This window comes from Cotesia glomerata, linkage group LG7 (assembly GCF_020080835.1).
Source record: "Cotesia glomerata isolate CgM1 linkage group LG7, MPM_Cglom_v2.3, whole genome shotgun sequence".
Classification (NCBI taxonomy): Eukaryota; Metazoa; Arthropoda; class Insecta; order Hymenoptera; family Braconidae; genus Cotesia; species Cotesia glomerata.
The window spans coordinates 9,642,026-9,661,750 of NC_058164.1; the positions used below are offsets into that span (position 1 = coordinate 9,642,026).

A 19,725-nucleotide genomic window follows, 5' to 3' on the forward strand; every position below is an offset into this window, starting at 1 on the left:
AACCGAGACTCGAACCCGAGTCGCGCGCTTGCCTGACCGATAACTAACCCCTACGCCATACGACCGATAAGTTGATATATATCTCATCATTGATATAAACTAAATCTATATGGTGACGAAGTGTAATGGTTTAATATTTATATAATTTATGTTATTTAATATTGTGTTTTGATGAAAATTAACTATTTTCTACAAATGTTTATTAATTAAAAAAAAATACAAAAGTCAAGTTCTTATATTACTTTAGACTTTGTACGTCGTTCTGTATATTTTTAATATTTTATTGTGAATTTTAATGTTTAAAATTATCAATATTAAAAATTCAACTGTAAATTATTATATTTTAATTTTTTTTTTACGACTATATCAATCTTAACGATATGTAATTGTTTTTGTTAAAAATTCTATTACTTAATGATTAATTAAGTTTGGACTTCCCACTGAATAGCCAAGATTAGGTTGCCCAATTCTGGCTCAAGTTTGGGTTGCCATTCAACGGCCAAGGCTAGGCTTCCCAGTATTGGCTAACGCTCGGGTAATCATTGAAGCGGCCAAAGCTAGGTTGCTCAGTCCTGGCCCAAGTCTGGGTCGCTGTTGAATGGCCATGGCTGGGGAATCCAGTTCTAGTCTAAGCTCGGGTAATCATTGGGTTGGCCAAGACTAGATTGCCCAGTCCTGGCCAAAGTCTAGGTTGCCATGTCACGATGTCACGTAAATATAGAGACTTTAAAACCCAAGTTAAGGTGACTCTAGGTTTGGCCAAAACTGGGTTATTCAGTCTTGGCCCATGTTAGGGTTATCATTCAACAGCGGTTAGGTTACACAAACTTGGCGAAAGTTAGGCTGACTGTAGGCTTGGCCAAGGCTAGGTTATCCATGTTAGGGTTACCATTCAACGGCCAAAGCTAGGTTATTCAGTATTGGTCTGTATGGGTATCTCTAAACTTCTATTTTAAATTTAAATTCCGCTCGAAATATGAGAGATACGGGGAAATTTTCATAGAAAATTTAATTTCTTACAACAAAGCTTTCTTAATATGATTTTTTTGTACTGTCAGTATTTAGTGAAGGTAGTACTACCGGTTTTAGAATTGACGTTCAGAATTTGATGAAACTTGGCATATAGGTACATAATATCTTAATTAACCACTTAATAATATCTTAATTAACCACTTAAATTTTTAGAGGCCTACCGAGAACTGAAAAAAGATATTAATATTTACATATTTTTACCTTTACCGTTGATCCTTATGGAAAATCACAGACTTTATTTTATTTCACAAAAATGGACGTTCAGATTCTTATAAAAATTAAGACAACGAGAGAAAATAACATCTAAAATATGTTTAATAACAATCAGTATGGTTTCAGAGAATATGAGAATATTTGTTAATAAAAAACATTCAAAATTTATCTCTGCTTCTCTTTCTCCAACGCGATTTAGTATAGGGAAATCTACTACGTTAATCAAATAAGGTTAGGTCTTGGGATTTGACTCTTGTGGTAACGATAGTACTACCTTAAGATTTTGAGTTTAAAAATTTTAAGAAAAATATTCTTCTCAAAAAATTTTTTTTTCAATTTCTTTTCTGAAATTCTTAATAAATTTGCTCATTTTTCAGATAAATGATTTTTTCTTATTTTCGATTAAATAAATATTTTATTATTGGACTTGATTGTTTTTCAAATCCTATTTGAAAAGAACAATAGGTGCCGATATTTTCCGACGTATTTAGGTTTATCGATCAATACAAAGGATAGTAGACAACAATATACGTGTAGTAAGTGAGTGAGTTAGGGTGTAAAGAGTGCATGGGATAGACAGGAAGGAAAAGGGAAAGTCGAGGGTGTAACACCCTCAGGTTCTATAAATAATACGGGCTGAAACCTGAGGCTGAATGGCTATTGCACCAGACTAGACGCATCGCTGAAATTCCTAGCTCACATATATATTATATATGATATTTATTGTGATGTGTTATATACATATAATACATATATAATATAATGAGTTTAATCTGTAGAAAATATTTCCGTCCCGAGAACGAGGCTTAGAATATTAATTAAAAATATGCGACGACACGAACCAGGATTTCAAGTTTTTTCTTACGGCCAACAATCTCGGTCTCACGAGTAGAGGGTTGCTAATGGATCAGAAACCAGACAAAGTAATTAGTAGTCACTTGAGAAAATAAATAAGAAAAGAATTGAACGCTGATGTCAAAAAAAAATAAAAATAATAGACTAATTACGACGTTGTAGATTGGAAAATTTATAAAAAAAATTAAGTTGTTAGCGTATTTTTATATATAATAAAATGTGAGAGAGTTTTTTTTCATGCACGGAACAAAAAAACTACTTGACTCAAGAAAAATATTCTCTGTAAAATTTCATTTTTGTCTCGAAATTTTCAGCTTAAATTAATTCAAGACATTTGCTTTTGAATCAAGATAATATTTTTGGATGAAGAGAAAAAATTCATCATTCAAGAATTTTAGTCTTAAACCAAACACTACTATTTTTAAATAAGATAACCTATATATTTGATTCAATAATTTTTTAAATTAAGGCAATCGGCAATATTGATTTAAGATATTACCGACTTGTTTTAAGAATACCGATGATGCTCGGAATTCTAATATTTTCGATATCATCAAAAATGAATTTCACATACGTTTCAAAATGAGTTCAAGTAGGGTTTTTTTTTTTTTATTTTGAATGAAGTTTTTTTTCAGAGCCAATAATATAAAATTTAAAAAATAAAATGAAATCATTCTTAGTTTGAGGAAATCGTATTTTTCAATGAAGAATTAGATTATAGCTCAGGAAGATGACATACTCTTGATCGAAGTTGTAGAATTTCTCAAACCAACAAATCGAGTTTCACGATTAGAAATTCTTGAATCAAGACAACCGGTTCTTTTTAAAATAATTTTATTGAATCAATAATATTTCTTCTCAATTAAGTAGACTTTTTTAAGTATGTTAGTCAAGATAATTATGATGTTTAATAAAAATTAAAGTGACTTGACGAGAATGGAGCGCATCCACTCGCTTGTATTTGAAATGTGCAGTTTTACAGATTAATTTTTATTTAAACAGTAACTGTTTTATCAAACTAAGAAAATCATTTATTTTGTTCGGTTTAGCTGTTTGTACAATAAAGTTATACTAAAACTAATTAACCGTGGTTGATGGCGTCGAAGTAATTACGCGGTGTATTTAAGTGTGTATAAGTAAGAGAACCTTTAGCGAAGTATATATTCTGTATACGTGCGAAAGACCTGTAGTAACTTCTATTTCAAGAACAAGAACAAGTAATATAACAACAACAGTAGCAACGTGGGAGAGACTTTTATTTTACTGAGTTCTTTCAAGACCTTTTGAGTCAGCGCCCGTGAGGGAGTCAGAGCCCGTGAAGACTAGATCAAGCAAACGATTCCCCCTCAGATTTAAAAGCTAAGAGTCTTAAAAGAAATATTACTCTTTTTATTTTATTTTATCATATTTTCATCTTTTTTTACAAGATCACTTATTGGACTAGGGACTAAATCTTGTCTTCTTTTGTTCTCACTCAAAGAAAGCGGATTTACATAATATAAAAAAATTTTGAATATTCTCTGTCATAAATATCTAAAGCTTAATAAATCTCTAAGTTGGCGACTTTTTACTTTAAACTTTTTATCCAGGCGATTTGTTTGAATTTTTGCTTCTCTATTACAATTTATAACTTGTAAGGTTTTTTATTTATTAACATCTTCAATCTTAATTTTTTAATTTGCAATTTTTCTTATGATCCAAAAAGAGAATTTTAAAAAATTGGATGCTCACGAGACATTTTTAATAGGAAAAATCTTTGTGGCGCGTAAGACTCGTACGATAATTACTTGTAACATGAAAGACTCGAGGTGACAAAAAATTTCCTTCCAGTACTCTTGATGTACAAAAAAACTCACGCCCCTTATCCTTTGGTTGCATTATTTTATATTTTTTGTTTTTATTTTACTAAAAGTTTTTTGAAGACCGGAAAAGTGTAATAAAAAAATTGTTAGCTCACAATTACACGGCGCAAACAATCCGAGTAAAAATGAAATTATTATTTTTTACGGAAAAATAATAAATTTCGTTCGACCGCCGCACCATGCCGCGGCACCACCGCTGCACGACCGCCGTTTGGCGGACTATTACATCGCACGCTAAAAATTTATTCCCCCTAGCATCGCCGCACCACCGCTGCACCACCGCCGCATCAATGCTAAATCATACCTACAATTTCACAAAAAATGGTATCATAATTAATTTATCACGCAATAATTAATTAATAAATAATGCGACTAGAAATCTTAATGTAAGACCTATTGATCAACCTCCTTTTAATCAAATGCCTACACGGAGAAAAAAATATTGTTAAAATGACTATCCAACGTATCCTTAAATAACGTTTTCTTAAAATAACAATCCAGATTACGATGAAAAAATAACAATCCAATAACGATGAAAAAAAAAAAAATTTTTTTAAATCAGGTCAAAGCACCGCGAAATTATTGATTTTTTTAGTCGTATTGTTGATGTAGATTTTTAATTTCGTCCTCGAGTTACACAGAAGCGGTACGCCTATCGAAATACTCTGAAAGAATTTTAAAAATTGAACTGTGATGGGATTCGAACCTGGATCGTCTGCATGGAAGTCTCGAACATTGCCTACTGCGCTGCAAGCCATAGTTAACTAAAAAAATTTAGTTAAGCTATTTGAATGATCAACAAATATTTTATTTCAATGTATATACTATCAAACAGCAGTATGGTGCGGCGGTCGAACGAAATTTATTATTTTTTCGTGAAAATTAATAGTTTTATTTTTACCCGGGCGCGTCACATCTGTGGTGCGGTGAATAGAAATTTATTTACTTGTCACGGCGCTGGTGCGGCGGTAGTGCGGTGAATAGAAAAATTCTTTACTTGTCACGGCGGTGGTGCGGTGCTGATGCGGCACTTGTAAAATAATCAAAATTGTCACGGCTGTAGTGCAGCGGTGGTGCGGTGCTTAAAAAGCCGTGGAGCGGTGTTGCGGCGGAATTCTGTTTTTACTCGGGAAAGAAAATGAAGAACTGTAATTTTTCCGTCTGTGCTTACTTATTTTGTGTAATAAAAATGATTTATAATTATTTTAAAATTCATAAGTCCGATAACAATAAGAAATTAATGTTTATTTATTGTAAGATCGCGATTATAAATTTTAATTAGTCCAATGCGATGGATCTGGCGTAAGTGTAATAATTCATATCAGGCTTACAGCTATTAAATCTGTTGTGTTATTAATCGGGTCATAACTGCACAGCTAACCACGGAAATTGAGAAACTAAATAGGTAAAATATTTCCCTCAGTGGGGCTTTGTTAGAATCGAGATTGTCGAATAATAAAAACTTCCTTTCGTTTATATATTTATAAGCGGTGTTGTTATATGATATATACTTGGTATTCTACTTTCCCACTGAACTCTCATGCACTCAACTGACTCCTTGAGACCTCGTTTGGCTCAGAAATATTCAACGAGGGCATAAACCCCTTCATTATGAATTTCTACCCTCGCATAAATTAATCGACATTATTGATAAATTTATGCAACAAAATAATACAAATAAAGTATGTAACCAAATGTTGTTTTAGTAGCTGTTCAAACTTTAATCGTTGAATAATTTCTGTAATTAATTGTTTCAAACAGATCCTAGATAAGTTATCGTTAATGTTAAAATTTAAAAAGCTATAAAAATACGAAATGCTGAGCAATTCAGAATGATTTTAGAAAAAAAAAAAATTAAACTGCTTCTCAACGATTTTTGGTAATTATTTGGTGTAGCGTTTTTAATATTTTAAGCCTTAAAAATGATATATAAAATTTATTTTCAAATGTCACATGTTTTTTTTAAGTTTATCAAAAAAAATCTTTGAAAAATGTTAATTTTTAGACTAAAAAAATTTTTTTTTTTTTAAATATAAAAAAGACTATTTAGCAGCCGAAATTATAATAGATTTCTTAAATCGATCAAAAACTTGCAAAATTGTTGGAACAAATGTAATAGTAAAATTTTACTTAATAGATGGAAAATTAAATTATTTTCGGTTTACACTGAAAGAAATTTTTTTGAAAATTACCATTAAATTCACGGTAATCGTGAGACAGATGACAGTCATTATTTGTCGGTAAGTGAGATAATTTAAAGTTTTTTTCAACACATTTATCGTAATCTACCGTTAATTTTATTAGGTTTTCCATAAATTTTTTCTAGTCTACCTTAAAATAAATGAATGTTTTCACAATTCTTATTAAAAAAATGACAATAACTTAAGGATCGCGTAATGTCCTACAATTACAGTGGATTTAACGGTAATTCTTAAAGAAATTTTTTTTTCGTGTAGTAAAACAAGTCAGTGCAGAAATTGCAACCATTGAAGGGTCTTTTGATGCATATTAAGAAAAATTCGATAATTCTTAGCGTTAAAAAACTATTTGAAAAACAAAATCAGAAATGAAAAATTAAAAATTAAATATGGAAAACTATAAATCGGAAAAGAAACAATAAAAATCAGAACAAGAAATGTGACACAAAAAAGAACCGCCCAACGTGGGGCTCGAACCCACGACCCTGAGATTAAGAGTCTCATGCTCTGCCGTACTGAGCTAGCCGGGCTTGCGAGCGAATGTTTTAAATTTGCAACACCTTCTAAGGGCTATGATTTTTAGGAGAAAATGAACAAGCGCTTTAAATTTATTTAATCCAATTTAACTAAAAGTGCACGTGCAATGTAAAAATGTAAATTTACTCCATACATCTAACACACTAGTTTCAAATGTACTTTTAGCTAAATTAAATTACAAGAACCTCGAAACTCTCCTTTCTTTTTTTTTTATCCTTTGAATTTCTATCAAAACAATCAATAGTTTGCTTATTATTTATTACAATTCAAATATTTGAAAAATTTATTCTTATCTCAATATTAAAAATAAATATCCTCAAAATTTAAAATACTTCGTACGTAAGAACGCGATCGAAATAACTTTCCTTAATACTTTTAAATACAGAGTTGTCATAAAAAATTTTTAAATTGATCCTTTTATTTATAACCTCTTTTACGTATTCAGTACATGAAAGAAAAGAACCCGATTCGGCAATAACTTTTTTTATCGATTTCGCATCACATATTTTACATTTTTCATCTAACAGACACTCAATTTCAGGTAAAAAGAACTCACCTAAAAATCTCCATTAATTACAGTATAAATGTATGAGTAACAACAATAATAATAAAAACCCGTTATATGCATCAATAATTTAAACAGAAATGGAATGCAAATTTAAAAATAATCAAAGCAAATCGAGCTTTAGTTTGTCTACTTAACAAAATCGATCATCAAAAAACTTTGGTAAAGATAAAATAAACGTAGTTACGGGTTAAATGAATTTAGTTAATTGGTAGGGTCTAAAAATTACAACCCAGTCGTAGTGACAGTCACTGAGTAGTAACATAACGTAAAGGAAAAGGAAGAAAGAGATCAAAAGCTATAGAACAGCCATTCTATTCTACAAGCACATAAAATCGAGACTGGAACAAAGAGGCTTTACTGCTTTGATACTCATCTCTTTCTCACACACTTACATTATACATTTTGTATTACTCATACATACGTACACAGTGAAAAGCTTTAAGTAGATCATGCGCAGAATTCACTGCTACTATTATACACACCAAGAGGACATTAATGACAATGAACAAACCAACGAACAAGAGTGTTGGAAAGAGAGAAAGAGCAAAAGTACAGGATCAGGACATCGGGCGTTTTATCCATAAAGCTATCTCTTTCCTTCCTCCAGCATCCCTTTGACGTTTGTGCGTGTCTATTAATATAACGATTCAGTTTTATTTGCCGTGGTGCTTTTCGTTAAACCAGATCCTTAATGCTCTCATCATTTTGCATTAACCTTTACTTTTACTTGTACTCTTTAGTGTCCTATCCCATCTCATCCTATCCTAACAATCAACAACTAAACTTTATACACCCACGAATCCAACTATTTCCTGGTTCCTAATCCCTTCTTCTTGCCTTGAGCTCGTTGTCTAAATCGTTACACACGTGCTTTTCTGCTTCCTCAACCATTTTACTTTGTAATTTTCTTCCTTTCATTTCATCCCCTATCCATACGTACATATATAACATATAACTTGTAACCCTCATATTCTATTTCACTACTCGTTTATCTCTACCACTTTTTACTCATATTTGCTGCACGGTGAAAAAAATTTTGCTATAGGAACTCTATAGTAGTTAGTTAGTTGTAAAAAGTTCCAGTAGGTTAACGTTTTCTTATGGTAACAATACCGTTTGGCTCCTGCAACTCTACTTAGTTGAGCTCTGAGAGCTAAACGTTATTTACCTCTCACAACTCTACAGGATCGTTCTGAGACTATAACAAATTTTTGGCAGTCTGTTTAGTAATTTTTTTTACGATTTAGCATTGATAATTTAATAAATAAATGCGACAGAATGAATTTATATTTCCAACAATAATTGTATATGACAAATAAGAATAGTATTATAATAGAAATAAAATAATAATAGAACTAATATTACAAATAAAAATTATTTGTAAAATAAAAATATATTCGTCACAAAATTATCTTATTTTCTTAATTATATCAATAAATATTGAACATAAAATCACTACCGTATATGCACAAGAAAAGATAAATAAACGAAAACAAATTTTATTTTGTGTTAAATGGGGTCTTTTAAATGTATTCCGATAACTTATCACAATATATTCAACTAATAAATTCAATTAACAGTCACTGCTAATGAACCTTGAAAAACTGTTCTAACGAAATTCAATTTGACAAAAAAAAAAACCTATTTCCTTAAATAAATAAACTGGAAACTTAATTGTCCTCATATATTTTTAATAATATGGATGTGTAACAAAATAATTCTGTTTGTCATTTTAGAAGGTTATGAAATATTTCAGCGCACTCCACTACTGCGCAACGTAGAGCGCTCCCAACTATACCGTTTGGCTCTGAGAACAATCTCGTAGAGCTTTGAGAGCTCAACAACATTGAGTTATCAGAACTAAATAACATTTTGTTACTGTAACTCTTCAACGAACAGTAAACTGTGTGGTAACTCGACAGTTAGGTTACCAGAACGAAATTTTTTTTCCGTGTGCTCTACGTTTTGTGTATTCTCGGTTCTCTAAACGTCAATTTCGTCTTCTATTTCGCTTTTTTAATTTAAAAACCCTCTTGGTTTTACTGAACGCAAACTAATTTCACTTTGGAAGGATTCTATATTGTTATTTATTAATATTTACAAAAAAAAAAAAAGCTTTCCGTAGGTCATGACAAAAATTTGCAAAAGTTTATTTTTCTTCCTTGAAGTTCTTTTGAGTTAAAAATCCACTGCAATCATAAATTTTTAGACTTTTTATTAAAATGAAACTTTTTGCACCATAAGTTTAGTAATGATAAAAAATTTGCCACCATTTTGATACACAGTCGGCTGCAATCTTGTGGTCCAGATTCAACCAATTTATTTTAACTGCTAAACTTTGAAATTTTTGCTATAAAATGATTTATCTTGTCATTACTTTTCTGTTTTCATGAACAAGTAAGTTTATTGCAAGTATGAAATTAGTAGACAATAATAGAAAAATGAACTTAATTCAACCAAAACAATCTTGAACTACTAAATCTTTTTATAGAATTTAATTGTCTTGATCTAAGCAAAAAATTCTTAAGTAAGATATCCTTTTAGCCAAGAAAAATTTTTTAGTTAAGAAACTTTTCAAGATTCAATATGATCTAATTCTTAAAAATATGTTAGACGTTTGTTACAATTACATTTATATTTTTTATTAAAGGTAAAACCATATAACTCTGAATTAGTATTGCAAGTAAAAGTCACAAAAAAATAATCCGTTAGTTGAAAAACAAAAGTTGACTAACTTTTAACAAAAAAACAGTCTCGCTTTTAAATAAAAATTAAAAAGCTCTTACCCTCCCTTTTCAAATATTTATATTTACACATATACCTATCTCTTACCTATATTTACACATATACTCTGCACACAGATACGTCATACATCAATCCATAGCATACACCCATAATCTATATATGATAGTCACATCACATAACACATGAATTGCAATCGCTTTTCCTCGCACAAGCGCGCTTACCACAAAAGCAATAGTACGATGTGACGCACACGCGCACTCAAGCTAAATTCACCCAAAGGAGCCACGAAGAGATGAAAGGAGAGAAGAGAGAGTAAAAGTGAAAGAGATAAATTTTCCATCTCTTTCTTCTCTCAGCTGAAATAGTCGGCACGGCCGCGTTCACGAGGAAAGCTCGACGCCATTTCCCTCGCGTTTTTTATCTTCTTCCGTTTTCCGCGGCTTTTCTATGTCTAGTTTTTATTTTTTTATTTAAAAAATTTTTTTCTTTCGTCCGTGATTTTGTTTTTATTATTACTGTTATTATTATTATTATTGTTATTATTTTTTTCACTTACTATTTTCCATTGCTTTGTCCACGGTCTCAAGTTTTGTATGTGACGGGCTCAGTTGCACTGAAAATGAGAACGAGAAGGGGAAAGTAGTAAAGGAGCCCAAGAGAGACTTGGCGTCGCGACGCTCAGAGTGGACGACGACGAGTTCCTTTGTGTGGCTTCTGTGATTTTCCGAGTAGAGTGCCCATGTGAATGTTAAGACCAGGAGAGCTTTTGATCTTCACTTCTTTTCTTTCGTATTATATAGCTACATATATTTTTTTTGTTTATACGGAAAATAAATTATCACTTTCCCGAGTATTTTCATGAATAGACAGCTCTTTTGTTTGTTTATTAATTGTGATTTCAATTGAAATGGAAAATGCATTTATCATTGCATTGTCTATCTACAAAGTAATGGTAGAGTTTGTTGTTGTTATTATGTAGACAGTACATCGTAATAGTGTTGGATATCCACTGTAGATGCTACTACATACTCCTCCAGGGAGCGTTTAAACTGATTACACATTGTCAGAGTTAAAAAAGCACACTCAAGGTAAAGAAAATAATCAAGAACCAAGACCATTACATATCACTCTCAAGTTTTACTTCATATATCTACATTGTTTGTTTTTACATTTTTTTTACAAGTCTGACTTTAGTTTTTTATATCGCAATCGGTGATAAGTCTTTAATATTGTTTTTTTGTTATTGTTGCCACAAATATAATAAATGGCACTTATAATTAGTTTCTCGAGATCAAATAAAAAATAATTAAAAGTTTTTTTTAGATTATGATGATACTGCAATCAGCACATTTAGAAGAGTTTAGTAATTGTTAATAAATTAACTTATTTAGCGACAATTTATTAATTTATTCAATAAGCAATCATTTTTCAATTTTTAATTAATATTTTTTTTTGAGAAATATTAAATTTATTAGAGTCAACAAACATTTATTAACAGTGAATAAACATTCCTAAGATTAATGTACCTAGCTTGAAATGTTACATTAACAATTTACACCACCAAATAAAACATTTTATAATCTTATTAATGGTGTTTAGTACTTATCTAATTTTTCATATTTATTCTAAAAAAAAAAGAAAAAAAAAACTTAATCTACCCGATCTATTGCACTGAGAGAAAAGTGCATAGTTAACTGAATCATAACATCACAATTATGAAAATATAGTTTTTTGAACTTTTTTTTTGTAGTTACTCAAACTATGCATTAGTTTAAGTAACTATTGATAAATAGTTATATCGACTATATTTTAATAAATATGTTTTTGTTATCGTGTTAAACAAAAAGTTATTAGGTGACTGAAAGGTTTTTACGGACAACATCTCAGATAGCTAAACTGGAAGAGCCCTTCGTGCATAACCAAAAGATCCGAGTTCGATTCCCGGTCCGAGCTATCCGAATTATTTTTTCTGTTTTCTGAGTTAAAGTTAATCAAGATGGCTATTAAGCTGATATTTAACTGAAAATAGTTTAAGTAACTATCCATTGGGGTTCAATATAATAAATAATGTTAGGTACAAGAACTGCAATTAAATAGTGGTGATGCTATTTAACTAGATTTTCCTAGTTCAGTTGACCATATTTTTCTCTCAGTGTGGAATCTTTTCATCTATTAAAGTTATTAGGTAATAAAAAATGTCAAAATAGAATTTTTATATTCATTTTATATTTAATAGTCCAAATAAATGTATAATAATAGTTAAAAAAATATTTACTAACCACATAAAAATATTTGTTAGCAGTTAATATATTATCTTTGATAAATGATTCATTATCTGTTAATAAATACCCTTTAACTATTATCAATAATAAATAGTTCATTAGCTATTAATAAATACTTATTAAATCATCTGACGTTTAAAAATTATTTATGAAGAGTTAATAAATATTAACAAATCCTTTTTTCTATCCAGACACTTGATTTTTTAGTTTGATTTTAAGAATAAATTAATAATAATTAATAAATTAATAATATATACTAAAAAAATATTTCTAAAAAATCATACTCATAATTTTTTTTATTTCTAAATGTAAAATTTTTTTTAATTATTTTTTTGTAATGATTTATCTGTTGAAAAAATTCTAAAAGTAATCAGATGATTGCTAATTTCAATATCTTAGATTTTTATCCTAGCTTAAATATTTGTAAAAATTGATCATTTCATCGAGTATTTTCATACATTGTAAAAAATTTCTAACTTTAAATCAAATTGACTGACTAACAGAATATAAATAATTTGTAATTATATTAAAGTTTTGATTTTCTCTCAATAAATTTAGATTTTATTTCGAGTTAATAAAATAAGGTTTGCATATTATATCCGAAGTATTTTGATAAAATCAATACAGAGCTTTTACCTGAAATATTTATAATGAGGTCATTTCATATTTTTCGTGTACAAGAATAACGATGTCTTATTAGCTGACATTCTTGATATCAACGTCAGCGAAAAAAAAATGAGTATCTTAAAAGATTCTACGTTTTTTCTTAGTTCAGAGCACGTAATGGCATGAGTCAGGAGCAATAATAAGTAAGATGAATAAAAATGCAGTTAAGAAAATTTTGTCTGAAGAGGGGGAGCTTTAATAATTGTAGTATACGCTATAATTTTAATTACTATGACATTGTTTTTAATTAAAACAAACTTAATTTCTCCGTATAATAACAAAGAGCGCTTGCTTGTCGGTAACTTATTTTATAAAGTCGGAGAAGTAGGAATCGATTAGTGCCCGGTCTACTTCTACTTCTTCATTGAATAGTAATAATCACATTAAGAAGTAAATAGTTTTCCAGGAAAGTGAAGTAAAATACTTAGAACTTGTGAATAAGTCGTCAACTTTGACTATCTTGTATTGATTTTTGTTAAGATTTTCATAATTAAATTATAAAAATAATAATAATAACAATAATAATTATAACTGAAAATCTCTCTAATTTTTAGTTTTTAAATTACCTGATCTTTAGTAAGATAACACTGTCATGAAATCTATTATATTAAATGAAGCTCTTTTTAATTTTATTAATGTAATAAAATGTATTATCACCAATTAGATTTAATCTCACAAAAAAGAGGAATATATATAATTGGGAAGGACTGAATAAATAGGAACGCGGATGCACTTTTTTATTCAGAATTTATCTCTTTTTTTTATTAAAAGAAATGAAATAATTTGTATCTTGTACACTTTTTTTGCATAAAAAAAATACATACATTATTTAACAGATTTTCATTAATTTTTTGCAAATGTTAAATTGAAGGATTAAATTTGTACTAATAATTAATGACGTCATATTTAAGGAAAAAATACTTGAAAATGAGACGAAAAAAATTAAATTTTAGTTTGCAAATTTTTAAAATTAGAAAAATTAACCTATCGACAAATTTTTTTTTCAATTGTTCTTGTTTAAAACTTTTGTATGTTGATTCAATACAATTGTATTCAATGACTATACAAAAAAGTCAAACATTAAACAAAAATTTTTCACCTCAACTTTTCTAACACGACGAAAAATTTTTTTTCGTATCAACTTACTAAATAAAATTAGTTGTAAGTCATGAGAAAAAACTTCAATAAGAATTTAAAAATTCACTATTAATTTCAATTTTTTTATACAATCTAAAATATTAAATTTTTTTCATACCGTTGTAATACAATAACTACAAATACTTTAAAATACGAAAATAAAAACATACAAGTACCGCTAAGTAAGATCAAGACACCGCCAACATCAAAACTGTTGAAACAGCAGGGATCTATATAAAAGCCGATCGGTGGAGTGATCTTGTGGTAGGAATGCCAAGTTGCTTCTTTATTTCTTTAGACTAGCAGTTTAGTTAGTCTGTGGTAATTTTAAAACCACTACATTACTACACATTCACATTACCATCTGAAACCATAAGAAGTTACCGATATCGGGATTTTACTTGTCTACTTAGCTAATCACTGGTCGATTCTTACTAATAACAATAAATAATAAATGATAATACGAAAAATGAAAGACATTTATTAGCATAAATTCAAGATCTTGAATCAAACATACTTCATACATTAGATTCATTATCACGATGACAATAATCATCAGGCACCAGACATGAGATCCGATAGACAGGTAACAACGCACGTCCATTACAGAAAATAAATTAAAATAACGGCAGCATAAGTACAAACAGGTTTGCTACATAAATAGGTATACAAATATAAATATATATATATATATATATATATATATATATATATATATATATATATATATATATATATATATATATATATATATATATAATGTAACAGTTAGTGATTTCTGTTACTTACGTGCACCGAGAAATTGAAATCGAATTGGAATTGGAATTAGAGCTAGAGCTGGACACAGTATTAGTATAGAGATCGTTATAATCAAGAGTCACATAGCAATCATGGTACATATTCTGTCTGCGACATTAAATGCTCAATGTATATGTATATATAAGCACGCAAGGATGTCATGTCGGTAATAAGTGATAATAATAACTATGTGCCTTGGCTTAAAGTGGAAAGAGCCCAAGGAGTAGGCGTGATAATATCCAGTTAAATATACCCAACATCATGATGCAGTAGAGTACCTTGTATTATATTAATGTACCTGTTTTTAATTCTTTCTCTGATGGTGTAGTATATTTAATATGTAGTAAATGGTAGACGGTTGCACCCAACTGTGCTAAAATGATTCCCCGAGACACTACCGGACGCGACAATGAGAGTTGCTATTGTGCACAAACACACGTGATGTCGACAATGCAAAAACGGAAAAAATAAAAGTAAATTTGCTTGTATGAGTACTTGTCTATATGTAATGTGACAACAAGCCGAACATACAGCATGTAACAGACTAGTAGACTCTTTGATGTGAATGCTGTGATGTTGATGAGAGCAGACGTCCAATCGGCTCGTTGACTTCACGTGGGATGGAATAACCTAGCCCATAAACCGATCGGTTGAATGAGCACAAAAACGAGTGTGCCAACGAGTTCAAGTCTCTGTTAATATATATTATATATAAGAAAAATAATATAATAAGAATAGTAATTTCATGACATGATGCGATGGGCATGCCATGACTCGCGCGGTCAGGCAATCAATTATATACGATTTCAGAGAAGGAATTTGTTTGTTCGTACTTGACGAGGTCGTTCGAATAGATTCTAGTTTATTCTTTAGGGGTTTTTTTTTTATTGGATTCGAATATTTTTAATTCGAGTATTATTGTTATTATTTGTTTGTAATTAATTTCTTTTTTTAATTACGCATAGTAATAATTACTGACTATAAAATACAAAAATAATTACATTATAAATATATATTTAAGATTCAAATTTTTTTTTTTATAAAAAGTATTAAAGTTTTAAAGTATCTATTGTTGTGTATCTGCAACTGATGTAATTGTCAGTGAATTTTTTTCGAGAGTTGATGTTGCTGTTTCAATTTTCACATGTAATGCTATTAGAACAACACCGTTGTTCATTGATAGGAAAGTAAATTTGATTTAGAGAGAAAAAATCATGAACCAGACAAAAAAAAGATCGAAGCAAGCTGCGAAATTCTCGAATTTAAAATTATCTTAAATAAAAAAAAACTTCTTGAGTTTTTAATTTTTCTGCTTGATTAAAGACAATTGAATCTTTCAAAATAACTTTCCTTGGTTCAACATTTTCTCTTATAAATCTGATTAATTTTTCTATAAGTATTGACTTGCAAGGAATTTTGTTTTTTTCCCAGCTATTCATAACAAATTTTTGTCATCACCATTATTATTATTATTACACTGTAAAAAATTTGCGGAGTAAACGCGGAGTGAATGAAGAGTGAATGATTTTTAATTGATTCACTCCCAGTGGGAGTGATATTTACTCCGAGGAGTTAATTTTTATTAATAATAAAATTTACTCCGCATTCATTCCCAAAATAAATGAATTTAGAAATAAATAAATTTTTGTAAAGAAAATATTTTTATAAACCGTTTTTATATTTAATTATTAAAAATTTATTTTATTATTTTTAATATAATATTTCATTTTAATTATTAAAAATTTAATTTATTATTTATTTTTTTTTTATAAATTAATTATAATTAAAAATTGTCAAAAAAAATATGTAGATATATATATATATATATATATATATATATATATTCACTCCGCATGGGAGTGAAATTCACTCCCGATTCACTCCGGATTTTTTACAGTGTATTATTATTATTATTATTATTATTTTAATGATTGTTATTATCTGATTCTAATATATATTATTTGATAGTGATATGGGTTAGATTAGAGTTTGTGGTCTCAGCGGTTAGACCAAGAATTCCACAGGAATCGTTACCGAGAAAATAAATTATCCAAACGCACTAAACAGAATAACAATGTATTAATACTGAATTGTATCCAAATTAATAATGAATAGGGAATCGCGGTTTGAAGACGATCGTATGTTGATATATCCCTCCAAGTGTGTGATGTATGTACGTCGTTAGGTTTATGAGACATAGGTAAAATATCTTTGACCAAATTGGAAGCTTGCCAGGTTTGGTAATTCTATAGCATATCAGTTAATTTACTCTGAACAGTGTAGCCCTATAGTACTAAACTAATATATAGTACATAGATAGAATGTAACCTTGATTTAGCGCCTACCTACACTCGCGGCTCCTGGTATATAGTGATTGACTATATGTATGTTATACCACTCTACTCATCTGGTTTATTTGTATGTAGTCCACAGTACAGCTCACGTAGATACATACATTAGGTAAATGTGTAGTTAGTATAGGACCTAATCTATAGCTACTACTCAGTATAATTTGCGTTCACTAGCGAGAAGCGATCAACCCTGATTGCACTTTCATTGTTTTGTTACTTGGTACTTGACAACGCTGTTGGCTTCATGCCACTGGTGCTTCTTGTACTTCAATCGTAAACGCCTCTACAAACTTTTAAGCGTTAATTTACTTTTTTCGCTTTCATGGCTGTTGTGTAATTTAACATGCTTATTACACACCAAATTACCATTTAATTGGTTAAAACTATTTTTTTTCTCTACGTTCTAATTTTAATTGTACGATTGGAAAAAATTTTTAAATCTCTGGTTTTACTCATTACTTAAGAAGGATTTAATTAACTTTGTTTGAATTTGGTATTTAATTAGTAATATGAGATTACTACGAATTTCAAAATGTAGTTTGATTTGATGACGTGCGTATTCGGTAACATAATTTAATTATATCTATGAATGCATACATTATTTAGTTTATAATTAATATTGGATTAAGTTACTTTTCATTAGATTGGAACTGGTTATTATTGTTATTGTTAATTTAGAGATAATTGTAAGTGTGTAAATTGATTGTCACAACTCGACTAATCTGTCCATTTTTTTCAACTCAAACAATTTATATTTCATGGAAATTTTTAAATAATTGTGGTGGTGAGCAATGTACGCTGTCAGTTACCTGGAAAATTTTTTTCATTATTTAATAGAAAACAAATTGACATTTAATTATAAAGTAAGCATCAGAATAGAAAAGAATATATAGTTTTTTTTATAACATTCAATTTGAAGTTGAAAAAATTTTCAATTGTAATGGAATTTTAAAAATAATCATGTTAATTACATGAGTTACAGGGTTACTATTCTATTGTATTAGAAGCCGATGACTTGTAAGGAACAAAAATTTAAATGAGAAAAAAAAAAGTTATTTCACGGATTTTTTCTATAAACGAATTTTTATGTACCTATTGATCAATAAAAAAAAAAAAAAATAGAAAAACGGTAGACCCTGAAGGCCATTCTTGCAACTTCCCGCTAATTCCATACCTAGGTGCTTAAAATTGCACTAATGATGGTTTTGAGCTCTCTGAGCTCAAAAATACAATTTAAGTTATTTTGAGCTCTTCGAGCCTAAAAAGATAGCTTTTCTATACTTTTAAGCTATTCGAGCTCAAAAGTCTGATACAAGTTTCATAGAACAATATTTTTTGAATTTTCAAACCGCACACGGAAAAAAAAATTTCGTTCTGGTAACCTAACTGTAGAGTTACCACAACTATACACAGTTTACTATTCGTTGTAGAGTTACAGTAACATAATGTTATTTAGTTCTGATAACTCAATGTTGTTGAGCTCTCAGAGCTCTGCGGGATTGTTCTCAGAGCCAAACGGTATAGTTGGGAGCGCCCTACGTTGCGCAGTAGTGGAGTGCGCTGACATATTTCATAACCTTCTAAAATGACAAACAGAATTATTTTGTTACTCATCCATATTATTAAAAATATATGAGGACAATTAAGTTTCCAGTTTATTTATTTAAAGAATTAGTTTTTTTTTTTTGTCAAATTGAATTTCGTTAGAACAGTTTTGTATTTATGGTTTTTCAAGGTTCATTAGCAGTGACTGTTAATTGAATTTATTAGTTGAATATATTGTGATAAGTAATAAGTTATTGGAATACACTCAAAAGACCCCATTTAACACAAAATAAAATTTGTTTTCATTTATTTTTTCTTGTGCATATACGGTAGTGATTTTATGTCCAATATTTATTAATATAATCAAGAAAATAAGATAATTTTGTGACGACCATATTTTTATTTTACAAATAATTTTTATTTGTAATATAAGTTCTATTATTATTTTATTTCTATTATAATACTATTCTTATTTGTCATATACAATTATTGTTGGAAATATAAATTCGTTCTGTCGCATTTATTTATTAAATTATCAATGCTAAATCGTAAAAAAAATTATTAATCAGACTGCCAAAAATTTGTTATAGTCTCAGAACGATCCTGTAGAGTTGTGAGAGGTAAATAACGTTTAGCTCTCAGAGCTCAACTATGTAGAGTTGCAGGAGCCAAACGGTATTGTTACCATAAGAAAACGTTAACCTACTGGAACTTTTTACAACTAACTACTATAGAGTTCCTATAGCAAAATTTTTTTCTCCGTGCACTAACTTTTGAATGAATCAACCGATTTTTACGCGTTGGCGGCATTTGACGCAATTTTTTCAGTTTTATGTAAAATCTTCAAGTTTAAATTGATAAAACTAGGAAATTTGGAGTAATTCCAAAAAAACACTTTTTTCGGTTTTCTTTCGTTCATGATATCTCTTGAACGAA

General features: G+C 29.3%; 1 protein-coding gene, 1 long non-coding RNA gene and 1 other non-coding gene across 4 annotated transcripts in view; 2 read left to right on the top strand and 1 right to left on the bottom strand.

The window, feature by feature from the left end:
- The window catches only part of LOC123269792 (IQ motif and SEC7 domain-containing protein 1), a 142,357-nt gene that overhangs the window by 31,645 nt on the left and 90,987 nt on the right, over positions 1-19,725 (top strand). The window contains exon 1 of one of the 2 annotated variants that reach the window (XM_044735634.1): positions 10,980-11,098. The exons of the other annotated variant lie outside the window; for it this stretch is intronic. The gene's annotated coding sequence lies outside the window, so the exon portion shown is untranslated. Of the gene's footprint in view, positions 1-10,979; positions 11,099-19,725 lie in introns of those variants that run through there. 2 annotated transcript variants of the gene reach the window in all.
- Positions 1,352-18,893, top strand: LOC123269795. The gene is made up of 3 exons (XR_006510463.1): positions 1,352-1,503; positions 15,048-15,050; positions 18,882-18,893. It is a non-coding gene; the product is annotated as an uncharacterized LOC123269795 (long non-coding RNA).
- Positions 6,617-6,690, bottom strand: Trnak-cuu. Its single transcript has one exon. It is a non-coding gene; the product is annotated as a tRNA-Lys (tRNA).